The sequence below is a fragment of the Adiantum capillus-veneris genome, chromosome 29, assembly GCF_014529385.1.
Source record: "Adiantum capillus-veneris isolate H3 chromosome 29, ASM1452938v2, whole genome shotgun sequence".
Classification (NCBI taxonomy): Eukaryota; Viridiplantae; Streptophyta; class Polypodiopsida; order Polypodiales; family Pteridaceae; genus Adiantum; species Adiantum capillus-veneris.
Genome location: NC_140959.1, coordinates 104,552,055 through 104,572,879, shown reverse-complemented (window position 1 = coordinate 104,572,879; position 20,825 = coordinate 104,552,055). Strand labels below are relative to the sequence as shown.

Genomic DNA, 20,825 nt, shown 5'->3' with positions numbered 1-20,825 from the left:
ACAACTCCATGTTTGTTTTCACATATTCGTTGTTTTCACCTTCATGAACCGGTGTCCACGTGGACAACGTATTCTCCAAAACGAGTCCTACCAAACACCGAGCGAGAACTTCCGAGCAAACAAAAAACCGAGCTAGGCTTATAGAATGGAAGCACATGCTTGATTTGATTTGATTGCTTGCATAATGCTTTTAGGTATTTATTCATGGTTTTAAAAGTGAGATTTCCTTTCTTCTTTCCAAATACCACAACTGCAAAATGGTAGTGTTGATCTTCATATAATCACAAATCTTGTTGGGTCTTGTTTTTCTCCTCCTGTTTTGCAACTATAGGGTTCTAGCCCCTAACTTGACTAAGTTGGGTTCAAATAGGCGCATCAATAGAGGATCACTTTCTCTTGTACTTTAGTGAATTCTATTGCTACTTGGTTGTCTCCACCCTAATATGTACGAAGGACCATATTCTATGTGTTAGTGTTTGCTCAAAACTAGACTTTAGTATGTTTTATCCTGCATTTAGAGATGATGAGCTCGCCTTGAAGAAAATCAATAAAACTTTACAAAGTTAAGTGTAAATTTGTCTAAATGCTTCTAATTTTAGCCTAAAATCAAAAAAGTTTTAAGTGTAGCCTTGTTTCTTTGGTTAGCAAAAATGTTTTTGGCAAGCCCTCAACCATGTGTTTAGCCTGACCGAAAGGTCCCTGGAGTCCGTAGGAGCATGTAGAATATTCTATAGAACACTATACTCCACTAGATGTTCTGAAAGATCAACTACATCAATCAACATTGACTTGCCAATATTGTTTGCAATGTCTGAAGGCTGTCTTTCTAATACAACCCTCCTTTTCACGCTCCATTTTTTCTTCAAATCCTGAAGAAATGGCCTTCAAAATTGCCCCCCTGTCTAACTTACCTACATTTACAAACATTGCATTAGGTCGAGCCAATCGGCGAAGTATTTTCAGTGCAAAGATTAATATCCTCATACCTCGATATTGAACATTGTTTACGATAAGGGTTGGCAACATTGTTACATCTCCCCTTGAACCTTGGCCAATATGAACGCCAAGAAGAAATTAAATTGAATAAGCATTCCTTTAAGCACCAAAAAGATAAGGTAGCCTTCGGTAGATGAACATGCACAAAAATCTTATCAAAGTACCTATGCTTCTTGCTCCCCTTTCAATATCTTATTCTCGGAATCGGTCTCTGAATCACCCATGCATTTGAGAAATCTTCTTTGCATCAAGGCCTGCAGATACATGCAGAAAATATATGTCAAAACTCCCATCCTCTCTCATACAAGTGAAAAACCCGTATCTTCAATCAATTAGCAACTGATCAGATGAGGTTACCAAGTGATGAAATGACTTCCTCCGCACACTCCTGATTATATTTCTTCTCTGACATTGGGCATCTGATTTGAAAATATGTTACATAATCCCAACACAACCAAGGCCTTGCGTCGAGCTTCTTCATTTTCCCTATGGGCTTGCCGAAAAAACAAAGAGGCTTGACGGGCTAAAATTTTATATAGTAAAATCTCTACTAACTTTGGCATTTTAACTAAGAAAATCCCTGGGGAGTGTATCCAAACGCAAGGTACAAGTATCTCCTTGTGAATTGACCTAAAGTTGTAGAGTCACTGTTCCTTTTTATGGGTTGAGTGTGATTCTTAATACGGTAACCACTTCTAAAAATAGTTAAATCATTCACCAAAAACAAAAGTACGAAGTCAAAATAACTAAATCGTTGGAGAGTCGTTCTCATTGCAACAAGCCACTGGTCCATGAAAGGGCTGAATTTGGTTTTAGAAGATAGACATATTTAAATAATGAGTTGATAGTCAAGGGTCGGATTCCCTGTACTAGTGTACTGAGTATATAAAGATCATTGAAGTCTTGTATTTTACAACATCGTAGGTTTGCACCGATATACATTGTCACTACACAATATGAGAGTTATAATCCTTGATTGGTTGAAAATAGCTTTTACATATTGAATTGGATGCATACGGGGGCTATAATTTTTGATTAGGTACAAGTAGTCCTCAATTGTGTAATTATACTGAAGATTTAATTGTCTTGTTTTATACATTTGTTTAGATAGGGAGTACATTGTGTATTATAAAAGATTGTTAGTGCATGAGACGGCCAATCATGAATATTATTGCTTTTGTTTGTGTTTTGTAAATAATTACCATCGTTTCAATGGAGAAGTTGATTATTCTTTGTAGCATGCAAAAATAGTTGAGCAAATAAAAAAAACCAAAAACCTCTATATATATGAACAATGTGAAGTTTTTAGATGTGTCTTATATTCAGCAAATTGCAAAGGGTGTATAATTAATCCTCATATTTATAATTGCACTGACAAATTTAGTGTGATTGTATGCATAATGTCAAGTAGAGAGTGCATTGCAATGTGTAATTCAAGTAGTCATGGACAATGCAAAGAACTCTAAAAATGCTAGCAAAATAGTAAAAAAGTGCTTTCCTTACATTTTCGCCAAAAATAATTGGCATAGCGCGACAAGTTGTGAAGTTCATCTTGAAACGAGAAAGACTGCTTGATTTGTACAGGAGGCGCATGCACGGTATGTTAAAATTACCTGTTGAAACTTGATTTTGCCCGCACTTTTATACATTGGAATCACTCCTATGCAATAAGTGCGCTATGATTGACATTTTCAATTGCATAGTCTTTGATGAATAGCAGCTTGAGTAGACCCAAAAAGTGAAAGAGGAAATTACTTGTCCACGTGGGTCCGTAATTAAGCCTGCTTGGTGGAGAAGTGCAATGAACGCATACCATGTAATGATAGACTGTTCAAACAAACTATAATCAAAACCTAAAGACTAAATTAATACAGATTGATAACCATTTTCCCTTTTACAAAAGTGTGTTCGATCATACAAAGTGCATTAGAAACAAGTAACACTTAAGAAAACCACCTAGATCAAACAATACAGGTTAAAAATCCTAAACATTTCAAAATATTGTGATAAACCATAAGACATGAGTTCAAGTTACCACTTCAAACAAACAATGTTACAATAAAAGACGGAAGCATCGTACTTTCAATTACGAGGTGAAACATGCAACTAAAATGATATAGTGGAGCCTTAACCCAATTAGTATTATGAAGGAGGAAAAATCATGAAAATTTGGTGCAATTTTAGTAAAGAATTCATAAATTGAATATAACATCTCACATCAAAATTTGTATTGTATATATTGAAAACCCAAAAAACAAAGTAGCTCAAGGTTTTAAACTCACAAACTTCTCGTAAGTTTTGGCTCGTTTATAAATATTAATAGTGTATAATAAAAACATTGTTATGAGTGGAAGCATTGATATGAATTGGACGTTTCACATCCAAAAAATTTTTGGAACAGTAACAAGACAATACTCGAGATTTGTAATGTATGTATTGCAAACCTCAAATAACAAAGTAATTCAAGGTTTTAAACTCACATCTCCGAAATTTTAGCTTAATGAAAAATGTTAGTAGTGTTTAATTTCTAAAAAATTATTTTTATGAAAAATTTAATAAAAATGTGTATATACATTTTCTAATCAAATGTATATTAGTTATTTGTAGACACAGAGAAACATCAAGGTCTGGATTTTAGTGAAACATTAACTATTGTTTTGTTAAGATGTTATTCATTGGTGTAGACACTATTGAGGTTGTACAAAAGTGATATCATATACATAATAATTTTTATGACTTCTATAAATGTAGCATTTTAATAAAGCAACAATGATTGACAAAGAATTCAAGACGATAAGAAATTTCTTTTGAATATGATTAGATATAATAAATTTTGACAAGAATACTTAAAAATAACAATTACAGACAGTTCAAACGTTTGTATATGAAATACTCTTCAAGGCCACGTTACCATTAAGTATTTCATATACTTAAAAACTTAAAAAACATGATATGCACATGCACATACAAATACAAATTATCTAACGTTTATAAGGCCATATTAACAACCTAAATGTCACATTTATGCAAAAATAAATACTTCTTCCAAATGACACTCTACAGTCGCATTACCGATCGATGCCACTCGACTCTAAAGAGTAATAATAGTTTGCATACGAGCATCATATGGCCGCGTTACCAATTGATCTTTCTATCTAGCATGACAAGGATAGGTTCTTGGACAAGGCTTTTCTTCTCCTACTGTGTTGCATTATAATCCAACTACCCTTGGTTATAGATATTGGGATACATTGGTTGTGTTCATCTAATATGGCATAAGTGGTGAGACAGATTCAATGGATGTGCTAGGGCATTTGGATTGGGTTTACTTCATTGCTTAAGGACAATAGGATGCAAAGCAACTGAGGGTGAAGAGAGGACATCGAAAAGAGGAGGAAAGAGGAGGTGAGAGGAAGAGGGGTGGAAAACGGACGGAAAAAAAGACGGTAAAAAGATTCAAAAAATCTTTGGGATCAATGAAAGAGACCTTTTTCAAGTAAAAGGCACATGTACTTGAGAGTTACCTCAGATTTTGACTCAAAGAAAATTCATTTTAGAAAATCAAATACAATTTTCAAAAGGAAGATTTCGTTGCGGAAGCCCTCCTCTCATTGGCTTAGAGTACTCTCTCTCTCTCTAAACATTAAAAGGCAAAAAAGAGACCTCACTCCTAATGAGAGAGAGAGAGAGAGAGAGAGAGAGAGAGAGAGAGAGAGGAATTTCAACGACGTAGGAAACTATCACAAGAGACGTTAAAGATCCATCCGACAAGGAGAGTTGAAGTCAAGACCTGTTATTCAAGGAAAATGGCATAACCAATCTACCACACTTGGGTGATAGAAAAGTTATACCATCTTTCTCTCTTTTTTTGAGCGCACATACACACCTGAGGAAGGAGAGAGAGAGAGAGAGAGAGAGAGAGAGAGAGAGAGAGAGAAGAAGAAGAAGAAGAAGAGTATTTTAACGTCCTTGGAAACTATCCCAAGAGATAGGGGCACATGTTGCTGTGTGATAAGGGGGGGAAGAGAGAAAGAGAAGTTAATTTTAACATCGTAGGAAACTATCACAAGAGACGTTAAACTGACGAGGAGAGTTGAACTCTAGACCTGTTATTCAAGAGGAAAATGGCATACCAATCTACCACAGGGTGATAGAAAGGTTATACCATTTTCCTCTTTTTTTTAGTAGACACACAGAAATGGTGTATGTTTGTAGAAGTTCATATGAGAGATATAGAGGTGAGAGGGGAATGGTAAAGAGGATGAGAGTCCATGGTAGGTGTAGGTTTGAGTGAGAGATGGATAGGAAGAAGTGTGTGTGTGTGTGTGTGTGTGTGTGGGTGGAAGTGTGGAAAGGTGAGAGAAGACTTGGATGACTTTTGAGTGCATGAGGTACACTCAACCCATCAATCTTCAAAAACCCATAAGAGTACACCACAGTCGAATAGACCAGGCCAATAATATTGGGCCACGCACAGACCAAGAGAGCCAACAGGCCCGAGGTTGCCACAACAGGGACCGATTGTACCACCATCAAACCCAGTCTCCTCCTGCCCACAACCACAAACGAACAACATGCGGGTCCTGAGCTTTCAAATTTCACTCTTAAGTAGACGCAAGAGGGGCGGCCTTCACCTGCTCCAAAAAGAGAGGGAGCTGACGACGGGAGATCAAGGAACACAGGCATGGAGACACCCATAGTCACAGCTCTCCACAAACCCACCGCCCTCAACCATCAACGAACCAGTTCGGCACCCTACCCTGTCGCGAACAACCACTCATAAGCTCCTCTCGACTCTGTGGCCTTGTAGGCTGCAGAGAACGCAAAGAAGTCGCTCCACCAAAAAAAAAAAAACATGTAAAAAAAGTCCCTCTTTTCTTTTCATGTCATGCAAAAAGACCCAATAGAATAGCTTAACTTTCTCTTCAAGGCCAAAAGACCCCTTACAATAGCATGACTTTCTCCAAAATTACAAAGGAGAGAGGGAGAGACAATATCCTGTCATTTTCGTTCTACAAAAACTTTTGGCCCTTCTTCACCATATGTGGCGGCACCATTGTGTAGTACTACAAGAAGGGAAGGGGGAAGAGGAGGCACGCCACACCATTGTGTAGTACTACAAGGAGGTGAAGGGGAAGAGGAGGCAAGAAGGAAAGAGGGGGGGGGGGGGGGGGGGGGGGGGGGGGGGGGGGGGGGGGGGGGTTGTCCCTCCACTATATATACCTTAAGAACTATGAGCGCACACTTGCGTATGGGTCTTTTCCATTTCCACGTAGCAACATTCTCAAGATTCCCCCCATTGAGCATCCAAGCTTCACAAAGTTTAACTAAAAACCAAGTTTTTTTTCCATAACATCCTAAAACCAAATTTTCCCCATAAATCAATGCATCCATTCCTCCTTGCTTTATTGTTTTCCCATCCAATGAAGCTAGAAAACTGCAGATTTCATAGATACTATAACTAAACAAAGCATAACTTGTCCGATTTGAGTCTGATTCGAGCATGGTAAAACCCAACTCGTAACTCATAGCAAAAGCTATCGATCTAAACTATGTCAAATTGAAAACGATCACTTGGACATGCATCCCAAAGCTGGTCTAGAAACTACATGCTTGGCCCCAAAAAAACTTCAAATGCTCATAACTTTCTGGTTCGTTGAACTCCAATCAACAAGCCATAAAGACACGCTCAGAGAGCACTTTGAACACTACATAATTACCATATTGATCTTTCCTTTGCAACGTCCAAGCACCCCGGCTCACTGACATCAAAAACACACTTTATAGCCCCAAAATGCACATTTGACACATCTAGTTTTTCTGCATGGATATTTAAATTGATGACTAAGAAATTTTTAAAAGTTGCCATTAAAATCAAAGTTTCAATGAGATTATAATAGGAATTTGAAGCAAAACATGTGATTTTAAGTATCTAACAGATCTTGAGTTCAAGGTTTGTATGATAGATCTTTGAGGACTCTGGGGACTATCCCTATGTCCTCTTCTAGGCTAAACTCTTCTCTTCTAGGCTAGAAGAGAGAAAATACTCTCCTATTGGATGAAAGCATTGATTGGCTAACAAGGCCAACAATGCTCAGAAGGCCAATAAATCTGCTAATTGCTGGGGAGAAGTAATGTTTCAGGTTGACATACACAAATTTCTTACAAGGGAAAGGTGTTTCTATGGCGGGCTAGCATGGGAAGGCAAGTACGTACATCGTCAGAACAAATGCTCAAGAGTTGATTATGCAATTTGAGAGGAACTTCTGAGAGAGAGAGAGAGAGAGAGAGAGAGAGAGAGAGAGAGAGAGAGAGAGAGAGAGAGAGAGAGAAATGAAATGTTATATTAACGACCAAAAAGTTACATCTGGTGAATCTGATACCATGTCTGAGTACGAAACTAAACGAACTAAACTAACTAAGAACTAAACACTAGAACACTGAGGAAGGAAATAAATCTGAAGCTGATTCGGGATTGGGACGAGATAAGGGGGAGGGGTTGGTGGGTTCAGATGAAATCCTCATCGGTCGTTGTCGAATCTCATCAATCTCCTCCATGATCAGTACTCTAGTTGGGCGTCTTGCATGTCGAGCTAGAGTGATCTGTATCTTCTGTTGCAGCCTTCGTCTATGGTGGGAGACCCCCCGAGGTCGTGGGCGTCTGGATTTGCCTAGCTCAGTAGCTCGATGAAGCAGCGTACCTCTGGTATGGGTGGGCTCTCAGATCTGCTGTACTGACTGCTCCTCTGGCTCTCCCCTGGCCGGTGTAAAGAAATCTGTGATCCGTCTCTGAGACTGTCTTTCTTCTGATGTCCTCAGCAAGCTCTCCCCAAGTCTGCGCAGCTCTAGTAGGAACAATCCGAGACACCTCTGATCCTTGTATCTCATGACTCTAAAAAAAGGTCCGAAGCCTTCTCTGAACAAGCAATGGAAGCGGCCACGTATCTCATAGTACGTCGGGCAATGACATGTGTAGTGTAACTCTGTCTCTGGTTCTAAGTTACATAGGTGACATATCCTGGCCCCTGTCGGCACCCCTCGAAATCGGCCAGTCTCGATCTGGAGCTGATGTGAGGATGTGCGTATCTGCCCAATAGCGCAACTTATCCCATGAGATAGTGCGTATCCATGTATGCAGGCCTAGTCACAAAACCGTCCTCCGTGAGTTGGAGAAGATGCTCTATGTAGAAGGCCATCTTCGTGCCCCTCCTGTGTCGGCTGTATCCATGTGCTCCTGGTATCTAGCTGAATCAGATCCTGGCGTATGAGTTTGGTGCTCTCTATCCGTGTGAGAGATAGGGCAGGTGCATCCAGGGAGTATTGAAACGGAGGCAATCTATCCATGTTGAAACCATGCGACTGAAACCATGCTGTCATTTGTCCATACCAACATGTTGTATCGACTTGTAGAGCTAGTTGTCGAGATGACTCCAGGGCAAGCCGAGCGTATCTGTCCCTGGGGAGATCCCATACACCGTGCATAAAGGATACTGATCTAGTCATTGCCTCCACCACGGGGTGGGGGGGGGGGGGGGGGGGGGGGGCTAGCTCGGCTCGGATAATCTCATGAGGCATTGAGGCCTTAGCCCGGATCATCCGAGCGATCATAGAGACCAGAGGCCTCTCCATACACCTCCATCCATTTGTGTTGTCAAATCTCCCATGGTGGTCTACTGAGGGTCCCCATACCTGAACTCCATAGAGCATAGCTGGAGTCACTAGAGTGTCAAAAAGCCAGAGCTTTGTTCGCAGTTCCTGAAACTGAACCTGCGAACACATCCTCTCCAGTCCTCCCAAAGCTGCATATGCTCTCGTCAGTCTGGTCTTTGATGCTCTTCTTAGTGAAAACACCGGTCCAACGAAGACTACCCCTAGATAAGTATACGCATCTGTGTACTCCACAGTCTCTTGGCCATACGTAAAAATGGGCGCTGACCTCCTGACCCACTGTGGTGTGGTGTTCAACACCATAACCTTGGTTTTCCCCAGGTTGACAGACAATCCACTATCACGAGCAAATGCATGCAAAGCATCCAAATGACTTTGCATCCCCGCTGGAGAGTCAGAAATCAGTACAATATCATCAGCATATAGTAACAACGGAATCCATTTCCCTGCTAGCTGAGCCCCCCTGTCTCCCTGACGCTCTACATAGTCCAAAAACTCATCCACATACATCCCAAAAAGAGTCGAGGATAGGGGGCATCCCTGCTTTACTCCAATAGTGGAGAGGACCATGTCAGACATTCCCTCAGTGCTGCGCACCCACCCCATCACTGTCCTGTAGAGAGCCAGAATCCCCCATATCAGCTCTGTAGGCACACCCATGTCTTGTAATCTGCGTATAAGTCTGGCTCTCGACACTGTGTCAAAAGCTTTGCGGAAATCCACAAAGCTACAATAGATCCTCTTGCCATGGTGTCTACCCTCCTCAATAATAGCTCGGAGTGTCAGAATCTGGTCAAGAGTGGAGAAACCTCTCCTGAAACCTGCTTGCCCTCGTGCTCTTATGCCTTCTCGTTCTGCCCATCTACTCAGTTCCTGCTCAAGAATGGATGCATACAGCCTAGCTAATGTGTGACCAACCATGATGGTGCGATAATTCCCGGGAATCACGGGATCTCCTGACTTGAAAATAGGCACGATCGTGGACATACTCCCAAGTCTCAGAGAAGCCTTCATACATGGCTCGATTAAACATCATAGCTAGGAGCTCTGCAAGCATATCTCTGGCATGGATGAAGTGCTCTGCTACCAGACCATCATGATCATGTGCTCTCCCTTTATCTGATCTCTTTTCCTAGGCATGACATATTGTACGTTGAACACATTTCACTCATGAATGAGCACGAATGTATGCGGATTTTTCATGAAAAGCTGAAAAGTATGCATTCAAGGAAGTCACATTTCATGTCTCTTCCTTGGCACGACACGGTTGTAGCAAGAGCACAAGAAAGTATGAGCACCAAGCATGGGCATTTCCATTGTGAATTGCCACAATTGATTGATTTAGATCACCAAGACAAGATTCGATCTCATTGTTTGCGTGTATGTGGTGAACGGTTTGGCACTCCGTCTATTTGTTCATCTACATTGCATGCACAGTCTTTTAGGAAGACAAGATTTTTTCCACTCACTTTACATGGAATAGGTATGTTCATGGTTTTGTGTTGGAAATGGTTTCAGGAATTTTCAGCCATGGAAATTCTTGAAGAAGAAAGAAGCATGACTCTCGACGAAGTTGAAGCATTGAAGGAGCCACAAAAGACTTTGTGTCGCTTTCGGCGAGGCCCAGAGAAGCAAGCGTTGCAGACCTTTATGAAGTTCAAGTACCGCACGACCACACATCAGAGTGGGCCGGCGAAGAGTCCCTTTCAAGATTTCGGATGCTATTGGCGATCTCCCTCGACGCCATACAGTTCGGTACCAGTACCTCACTTTGAAAAGGAGGGGATATCACGTGACACATCCAACCCTATGTGTCCGTGGACAAGCTGCAGCATGATCAGGGTTCAGTTCAGTGAAGTCAGTCTAGAATAGGAAGTGATCTGGCACTTTTGTGAGTCTGTTCGCAGACCGTGCATGTCCAGACACTTAGATTAGATGCATATCCTCTGGTTGCACACAGCATGACCATCAGATTTCAATCAGATCCCATCAATAGCATTTTTACAGTGCATAGGCCTATTTTTCCTATTTTTGATATTTTTCACTTATTATTTTTAAGTGACTTTTGTTGGAAAGCAGGTAGGGCAATTTTGCTAAGTTTGTATAAATAAAAACCTAGCGCTAGCACTTTCTAGCAGAAGAGGCAGCAGAAGCACCTTGCTCAACAGGCAACTTCTCAGTAAGACCGACCTCCCCGACAACTCTGGCGTTTTCTCTCTACAGAAGACTTAGCGTTTTTGCATCAGATCAGCCTTGGCGTTTTGTGCACAGCAGATCAGCCCCGGCGTCATCACAACACAGCAAATCAGCCTAGCGTTTTGCATTTGCAGAACAACCGGCGACAACAACAGATTTTCAGCCCTAGCGTTTTTGCATCTGCATCATACCCTAGTGTTTTACAAATTCTCCGCGACGGAACCTCAAGAAACACCAGCGTTTTCAGTTTTCAGCCCTCAGCACTCGCAGAAGAACCCCCGAACCTCGCAGATCTCACCTTCCCGCAGTAATTCCCCGCCGCATGGTCAGTTTCCGCAAGGCTTACAATCAGCCCGGAAAACGCAGATTTCAGCATCTGCGTTTTCAGCGCGTCGTCGTGACATCGTCGCCATCGACATCATCATCAACATAGAGTCAAAATTCAGCAGATAAAGATTTGCAGATTTCAGCCCGTCTTGTCGTCGTCCTCATCATCGTCGACAACGTCGGCAAGTCCAAGCATTGTAGAGATTTGTGCAATCATAAGTAGACTGCTCTCGCCATAGAGAGTGGGGCTTCGGAGGAGGGTTTTACGTCTCTGGTGTCGTATTCTCTCTCTATCTCTCAATCTCATGCACTTCCATTCACAGTGTCCATTCACTTTGTTTGTGTCCATTGCACTCTCTCACTAAAGGAACGGATGGCTCTCCCTTCCGTAAGTAAAAGGAACCTTGAGCATAGTTCCGAGCACTCATCTTGAGCAAAGTTCAAACATTCATTCCGCTGCACCTTACACCCATCTATATCCGCTCACCTGTGGCATGGATTGCCCAAGTACAAGATGATGTCTCTCCCTGTGAAGCTATCCTCAAAGGCCCCTACATCAAGACGAAGTGATCCATTACAATTCCACGTTGCCATCTTTAGTGTGGTCCCATAGGTCTCGCACCGTCATGCAGGACGTCGCTCCAATATCACCACCTTTCCATCCCTGTAAAAAGCAATCTTCCCCTTTTCCCTTGCTGCTCTAATTTCCGGCATTACTTCTTGCATATGAGCAATCTGCGAGAGGGTGAGGTCATCTCCAAGAAAGATGCCAATCTTCTTTAGAGTCAGTCTCTTCTTCAAGAAGTCCTTCGCTTCCATGGAGGGGAAGCGGAGAATGAGTGCCCTTTCCTTCGAGGTTTCTCCGTTGCTCCCGCTTTTCTTAGTGCCCACTCTCCAGGCCCTTGTATTCGTCTGCTCGTTGACCCCCACCACAGTCATGAGTTCTTTCACCTCTTCATCCACATTATCTTGGTCTTTCAAGCCACATATCTTTACGTGTAAGGCCCGCACACGTCTCCTTTGCTCCTCTTCTAGTGTCAAGTTGATGATGGTTGGTGTGGGGGTGGGGGTTATTTCCTTCCCTTTCCCTTTCTTGACAATCTCGATCCATTTTTCTGCCTTTTTTGCTTTTTGTTGGGTCTTTGTGATGACATCTACCCACGAGGTCGTCATTTCTTTTTGTTGCTCCCCACCTTCTTTGATGGACCGCACTTGTTCCTTAATCGTGTTAAGCTCTTCAATTACTGAAGGTTGAAGCTCTCCCTCTTCAAGGACATTCTGCGATCGCACCTCTGCGAGCTCTTTCTTGAGTAGTGCAATTTCTTCATCTTGGGCCCTCACGAGATTCTCGAGTGTATGTATCGTGCTTTCCTGTGCTGGAGAGAGAGAGAGAGAGAGAGAGAGAGAGAGAGAGAGAGAGAGAGAGAGAGAGAGAGAGAGAGAGAGAGATGAAATGAAATGAAATGTTATATTAACGTCTTCAAAAGGCCAAAGTGACCTATGAGACCAGGAAGTTACAATGCGTGTATCTGATACAAAGTCAGATTAACAAAATAAATTAAACTAGGATAACAAGATATAAATACTGCGGAATCCTAAACTAAGCTTATAGGTGTGAAAGGCGAAAGGCGTGAAATGTGTGAACTGAGCTATACAATGGTGTAGACAATATGGGAGGGAAGTAGAGATCTATCTTCATAGAGATCCATCTTCATCTGCACTCTGGACGACGAAAAAGTATGGCTCGAATCCTTTGCTGTAGCCTCCTTCGAAACTGTGTAGCTCCTCTTCTCCATCAGGGTCGTCTAGATCTCCCTAGCTCCAATGCTCAGTCTATGAGAATGCCAGTAGTGCGGGTAGACCTCTCCACTGTTGGATGCTTCTCTGTCTGTTCTTCTGGGTGTACAATATCTAGTGTAAAGAAACCTGTGATCTGTCTCTGGGGTTGTCTCTCTTCAGCTCTCCTCAATAAAGTTTCTCTATGCCTGTGTAGCTCAAGTAGATATAGCCCAAGACATCTCTGATCCTCATAACTCATGACCCTAGATAGAGGCCCAAAACCTTCTCTGAATAGACAATGAAAATGGCCTCGTATCTCATAGTACACTGTGCACTGACATATGTAATGTACCTCTGTCTCTGGCTCTAGATGGCATAAGCGGCATATCCTGCTATTTGCTGGTGTCCCTCTGAATCTGCCAGTCTCAATCTCGAGCTGATGTGAGGACGTGCGTATCTGGCCAATGGCACATCGCACACCACGAGAAAGATGCGTGTCCATATAGCTAGGTCGAATCACAAACCCATCCCCCGTGAGGTGGAGAAAATGCTCTCTATAGAAAGCCATCTTTGTGCAACTCCTGTATCGGCTCTATCCATGTCCTCCTCGTGTCCAGCTGGATCAGATCCTGACGAATGAGTCTATTAACCTCTACCCGCGTCAAAGACCTCAAGGGTGCCTGTAGAGAGTATTGAAAAGGAGGCAACCTGTCCATGGTGAAACCATGTGTCTGAAACCATGATGCCATCTGTGCATACCAGCATGATGTATGCCCATTAAGAGCTAATTGTCTGGAGGACTCTAGAGCCACCTTGGCATATCTGTCTCTGGTAGTATCCCACAAATTTTGTACAAAGGAGATTGATCTAGTAAGCACCTCAATCTCCATAGGGGGGGCAGCTAATTCCATTCGAATGATATCATGCGGTACGGAAGCCTTGGCTCTAATCAGCCGAGAGATCATACGCCTCCAACCATCCTGGTCTACAGAAGGTCCCCAAACCTGCACCCCATATAACATAGTAGAGACAACCAAAGTATCAAAGAGCCATAACTTTGTCCTAGGTTCCTGGAACTAAACCTGCGAACACATCCTCTCCATTCCTCCCAGAGCCGCACCAGCTCTAGTTAGTCTAGTCTCTGCTCCTCTTCTCAAGGAAAATCTCGGCCCAGTAAAGACTACCCCCAGGTAAGTGTATGCATCTGTATACTCCACAATCTCCTGACCATATTTGAAAGTAGGTACTGATCTCCCGACCCATTGCGGTGTGGTGTTAAACACCATAACCTTGGTTTTACCTAGGTTTACACACAATCCACTATCCTCTGCAAAACTGCGTAGTGCATCCAACTGTCGTTGCATACCTTCTGGTGAGTCAGATATCATCACAATATCATCAGCATATAGCAACAATGGGATCCACATCCCTACCAGCTGTGCACCTCTATCACCTTCTCTGTCGATGTAATCAGACACCTCATCAGCATACATACCAAACAGAGTAGGAGACAATGGGCAGCCCTGTTTCACTCCAATAGTAGATTGAACTACATCAGATACCCCTTCCAGAGTGCGTACATGTCCCATCACTGATCTGTACAAAGCCATAATCCCCCAAATCACCTCTATGGGCACCCCCATCTCCTGTAGTCTGCGCATCAATCGAGCTCTTGGTACCATGTCAAATGCTTTGCGAAAATCCACAAAGCTACAATAGATCCGTCTCCCATGTGCTCTGCCCTCCTCAATGATGGCCTTGAGTGTCAGAATATGATCAAGAGTGGAGAAACCCCTCCTGAAGCCGGCCTGACCCTTTGCTCGTACACCCTCGCCCTCTGCCCAATTACTCAAGTGTTGCTCCAGGATAGATTCATACAACCGTGCCAATGTGTGTCCAACCATAATAGTGCGGTAGTTTCCAGGCTCTGTAGAGTCACTGGCCTTGAAGATGGGCACAATATTACACAACCTCCAAGTCTCAGGTAATCCCTTACACATGGCACGATTGAACAACACTGCGAGAACCTCCATCAGCATATCCCTGGCATGTATTAAGTGCTCCGCTACTAGACCGTCATGATCATATGCCTTCCCGGTCTTCATCTTGTCGATGGCCCTTTGTACCATCTCAGGTGTGAAGAAAGTTCTCGTAGCTGGGCAAGGCTTGGTAGGGTCTAGAAGGGATTCCTGTCCAGGAACCGTATATAATGATGTCGCATATTGGCCCCACACATTAGGTGAAGTAATCACTGGGGGAGGGGAGTTCTCATGGAAGAGTCGCCATGCCTCTCCTGAGTCCCTACTCAAGAACATCTGATACAAGTCTCGCTCCATCTGAGCTAGGTAAGCTCGCTTCTTCCATCGCACAAGGCGTCGGAAAGCAATCCGAGACTGTCTGTAAGTGATGACTCCTAAAAGAAGATCCCTCTGAAGTTGGGCTCTCATCTCTCTGCACTCCTCATCATACCAACTATTCTGGGGCATGCTCCCAGAATGTCGTCTCTTGCCCGGCTGAGTGTGTGGATATGCCACTGATGTAGCCCCATGCAGTGTCTCAGTCAGTAGAGTGGTGCACTCCTCCACTAAGAGGTCTGTACCATTTGTGCCAGTTATGCCTTCCAATAGACGGTCCCAGATCTCTTCTGAATAAACGAAATCAGTCTCTGGTGTAAATGTATAACGGGTGTGTGACCTGCCTCCTGATGTCTGGGTTGTACTATACTCAAATTTAACGGATAGTGTCAAGAGAGCATGATCTATAGTGGGTGTGTGACCTGCCTCCTGATGTCTGGGTTGTACTATACTCAAATTTAACGGATAGTGTCAAGAGAGCATGATCTACTGCTATGCCCACTGGCTTGGCTCCCACTGTGAAATCCTGAATGCAGGGGACAAATCTCGGTTGTGTCATAACATAATCCACTGTACTGGCCCCATGTCTATGTGGAAAGCATGTGAAACCGGCTGCTCCAGGAAATCGCTGTAAACCATTAAGTATGGCTAATCCATGTGTAGTCGTCATTTCCATGAGGTATCTCCCATACTCCGTCTGCTCTCTATCATCTGTCAAGTCCGAACTCACCCACATCCAGCTCTCTAAGCATCTCATCTGAAGTGTCGTAGAAGATTGTCTGCCAGTTGCCCGTTCGGGCATTGAAGTCCCCTAGGAGAATGATATCACCATCCCTAGAAAACTCCCAAATGTCATCATCTACGATAGAGAAAGGCGACTGCCCTCTGGATGCGGCATACATTGATGTACTGGGAGGAAAGTAACATATGGCAATATATAGGAATCGATCTGTGTCAGCTCTCAGTCTCACCCACATATATCTAGCATGATCATCTCTTCGTACAATATGCAGTAATGGTTGTAGTTCCTCTCTGAATAGCACTGCTAGTCCTCCTGAACCTCTACTCCCATGCTCAGATCTCGCATTTGTCTTGTGAGTTGTTTCCCATCTGTATCCCACCACATGTGGCATTACTTGTCCAGGGGCCTGATGAGTCTCTGAGAAGAATACAATATCCTTGTCTTTGAAACTGTCCTCAAATGCACCCACGTCCAACCTCATAGACCCATTACAATTCCAGGTAGCCATCTTCAGTGTGGTCCCATAGGTCTCGCAACGTCATGTAGTACACTGCTCTAAAATCACCACCCGTCCATCTCTGTAGAAGGCTATCTTTCCCTTCTCCCTTGCCGTTGTAATCTCTGGCATTACCTCTCATATGTGCGAGTTGTGAGAGAGTCAGGTCATCACCGAGGAAAACACCTGTCTTTTTGAGAGTAGGCCTCTTCCTCAAGAATTCCTTCTTCTCTTCCAACGAGGGGAAGAGTAGTATGAGAGCTCTCCCCTTTGAAGACTCTCCCGTGCCATCACTTTTCTTAACTACCCTCCATGCCTTTGTGTGCAAAGGCTTCTCCATCCCCATCATGGATGTAAGGCTTGTGACCTCTTTCTCCACATTGTTTATGTCCTTGAGACCGGTCACTCTCACATGCAATGCTGGCATCCGCCTTCTTTGTTCCTCTTCGAGAGTCATGTTGATAAGCGTCGGTGTACAAGGAGTTTCTTGACCTTTCCCTTTCTTGGCAACCTCAATCCATTTTCCAGTCTCGTCCGCCTTTTTCTGTGTCCTTGTTATCATCTCCGCCCATGAAGATGTCTTTGCCACACTCAGTTTCTCTTCCTCTGTGATCATCCTTACCTGTTCCTTAATTTCCTTGATTTCATCTATTACCGAGGGTTGAAATTCGCCTTCCTCTAGTCCATTGCTTACTCTATCAGCAAGCTCCTGTTTAAGGGCTGAGACTTCTTTTTTGAGTGCCCGTATCTCGGCGTTTGGGTTCTCCTGTTTGAGGGCTGAGACTTCTTCTTTGAGTGTTTGTATTTCTGCATTAAGGCTCTCTTTCTCCTTCTTCCACTGTACGCCTTCATTGAAGACCATCTGAAGGAGGTTGGCCTTCTCCTTCCACCATCCTTCCATCTCTGTTTTCCACTCCTTCATTTCCCTCTCCATTTGCGCCATCCGCTTATTCGTGAGCATGAAGGTTGCCTTGGCAAACAGGTGAGACATTGGCGGCTTCCGTGTCCTATACAGGGTCCTCTTCAAGTGTGACAGTTTGTGCAACACCCATCAAGAATTCATGGCCTTGACGTTGATCCATTACGGTGTGGCCCAAAGAATCATTTTCCATTATAAAATTCAAGCTGTCTACTGAAGCAACACTGTCCGCCATGGTTGCAAGATGTTCTCTGTCCTTGAGTTGTGCTGTCATATACCTTGTCAGTTCACCCTTTGTGACACCAAACTCTTTTAGGCGCCGAACCTCCTGCACTGCCACATTGACTGCTCCTCACCAGTCCTTGGGCTCTACAAAGATAGCTCAAGTGCTTACAGAACAGCCTTCCCTTCCCGAGTCACCGTGGTCAAGCTCGATTCCAATGAATGGCGGATCTGCTTTCTGGAAATCTCTGCTGGATTGAAGACCTCACGAGCTGTATAGAGATTGTGCAAGGCACTGACTGTCGAGGGAAGTCCTGAACATACATTTGCGCGAAAAAGGGGGGGAGCCAAGGACGCTGAGGACAGTCCAGCGAAGGTGCAGAGTTGCACGCAGCCGGTGGCGCAAAGCAAAGCAGAGGCCACATGCAAAACAACATAGGCAGCACAGCGCTGCGGAGGACGTGCAGGGTTGCAGGGAACCCTCAGGAAGGAACGCGCAGGGCTGCTGTGAGAGAGAGAGAGAAAGAGAGAGAGAGAGAGAGAGAGAGAGAGAGAGAGAGAGAGAGAGAGAGAGAGAGAGAGAACCCTACCTGACCTGCTGAGGCTGCGCACTCTGTACGTCCTCAGTCATTGCAGTCCGCCATGTGTTCAAAGAGGGGCACGCTGCCGCAGGAGAGAGAGAGAGAGAGAGAGAGAGAGAGAGAGAGAGAGAGAGAGAGAGAGAGAGAGACCCCTTCACCCTCGCGCTCATCAGCCCGTCAGAGAGAGATCTCGCGCTGCAGCAACAGTGAGGCTGATTGAGCTGCAGCTGGTGGCGTAGCTCGCGTAGCTGGTGGCGCTGCTGTGTGAGAGAGACTGCTGCAGGAGAGAGAGAGAGAGAGAGAGAGAGAGAGAGAGAGAGAGAGAGAGAGAGAGAGAGAGATGATGATGATGATGATGTTGTATTTACGTCCTCGGGGGGCCAAAATGACCCATGGGACCACAAAAAAATCTACAAGAGGCTCCCCTCATGTGTGTAGAGGGGGTAGTGGGCTAGTAGCTTTCTTGTGTGTTAGTGTTGTGTGATGATCCAATACTTTGGCAAAGTAGATGCCTAAAGCTACTGGGGAGGGGTGTGCCCGAGAGAGAAGCTCCTCAAAGGTGACATCCCCTTGCAATAGCAGTGGAAAATCAGCACGGATGTGTGCGTATGCTGGGCACTCGATGGTGACATGAGCCTCGCTTTCCACTTTGTTTAAATTGCATTGTGTGCATGTCCTTCTATTTTCCTTAATATTTAGCCACCCTCCCGTTTCAATCTTGAGCATGTGTGATCGCGTCCACATCAAAGTAATGGCCCGTCTTGCCCGGTGGGACATAGGTGTCCTGATATGCATCTGGGTGTCCCCAATCTTGTAGGTCTCCCAATATCGTGTATTGATGTGTTTGCCATAGTATTCAAATTTGGACCTATGTACGGCTGTACTCCATCTAGTGTGTAGGGCTTCAAGTATGCTTCTGTCAAAATTCAGCCCATGCTCATGTTCAGTGCCTTCCTCTATGTGCATGTCCACATTGTCTCCCACATTCCATCTAGAGAACCATTTCCGTATGTCTTCTACGAGACTGGATGTGAGAAATTTACTCTTGTAATTCTTTTGCGGTTTACATCCGGCTTGCCATGCCATGTGGGGTAGACGGCTCTCCGGCATCATCTTAACTTTCATGAGGTATCTGTGTACCCTCTGTAAGGCTTGCATTTCCAAGGGTCTCTTGCCTGTCTCCAAAAGCATCACTGAGTATGGGGTGGTAGTTTTGATCCCCATGTGTCTACATAGGAATTTTTTCTGTATCTTTTCAATGTCATTCCAAGTGCTAGCGGGGATACTCCCCCCCCATACCTCTACACAGTAAAGTATTGTTTGGACCACGCATACATCAAATGCGAGAGACTTGATTTCCCATCGCTTTGTGACACTTTGCTTGCATATGTTCTCAAATTCATAGTATTTTGCTTGTCCTGCATCAATTCTGTTTTGCGCGCAACTTCCCCATGCATGGTTTGAGGGTACATAGATGCCCAAGTACTTGAACCTCTCAACCGCTTGGAGTGTTTGCCCGTCATACGTGATGATGGGCTGATTCTCATTTCTACATGTGTGGACTAACATAACCTTTGTTTTGGCTACATTGACTGACAAGCCCGTTGCATTGTAAAATGCATGTACTGCATCCAAAAGTTTCTGTAGAAGGAGGGCCTTGTAGGCAAAGAGAACCACATCATCGGCATATATGAGGAGAAGAAGAGTGAAAGTACCAATGCTAGGGTGATCTCCCCCCTCTCCCATAGCCTTGTTAATGAAATCATCAAGCTCATCTATGCATAGTCCAAAAAGTGTAGGTGACAAAGGGAATCCTTGTTTAACTCCCATAGTGCTCCTGAACTCTTGTGAGAAACCTGTGTTTGTCTTGAGTTTACATTTGACCTCTTGGTAGACTGATGCCCTGAGATGCATAGGAACTCCCAGAGTTTCCATACGTGACCATAGCCCTTGACGGGGTACTGTGTCAAACGCTTTCTTGAAGTCCACAAAACAACAATACAGGGTTTTGCCTTTTAGCCTGGCTTCATCCATCAAGACCCAGAGTGTGATAAGGTGATCTATGGTGTTGTGACGGGCTCTAAATCCTGCTTGTCCAATGGCACGTTTCCCATTATTTTCAGCCCATGTGCTAAGATCTTTCTCAATAATGCTTCCAAAAAGTTTTGCCATACATGAGCTCACCATGATGGTGCGATAATTAGTGAGCAAATTGCGGTCACCTCCTTGCTTTCACCCAGTTTTCTTGCCAATCTTGGGGTAAGTATTGGTTGATTGCTTGATTCATCATATGGTGTATCCATTTCTTAGCCTCAATACCTGACCATTTCAGCATTTCAGAGGTAAGATGTAATGTGTCAGCTGCTTTCCCATTCGCCAGGCTTTTGAGGCCTTTAATGACTGCCTAGAAGGTGATGGGCTTTGGATGTTCGGCCTGAGCCCCTGTGTATATCGCCTCTTGAGTCCCCGCCGGGGCATACAAAGTTTGTCATAAGCATACATTTCGTTTAGGCTGAAATCTCCCATCACATCCCCTTTCTTCCCC

General features: G+C 44.0%; 1 protein-coding gene across 2 annotated transcripts in view; it reads right to left on the bottom strand.

Moving 5' to 3' along the window:
• Positions 1-2,579: 2,579 nt before the first annotated feature.
• Positions 2,580-20,825, bottom strand: part of LOC147419695 (protein CNGC15b-like) — a 90,160-nt gene continuing 71,914 nt past the window's right edge. The window contains exon 8 of one of the 2 annotated variants that reach the window (XR_015187086.1): positions 2,580-2,823. The gene's annotated coding sequence lies outside the window, so the exon portion shown is untranslated. Of the gene's footprint in view, positions 2,824-5,201; positions 5,757-20,825 lie in introns of those variants that run through there. The other variant, XR_015187085.1, reaches the window with a different exon arrangement.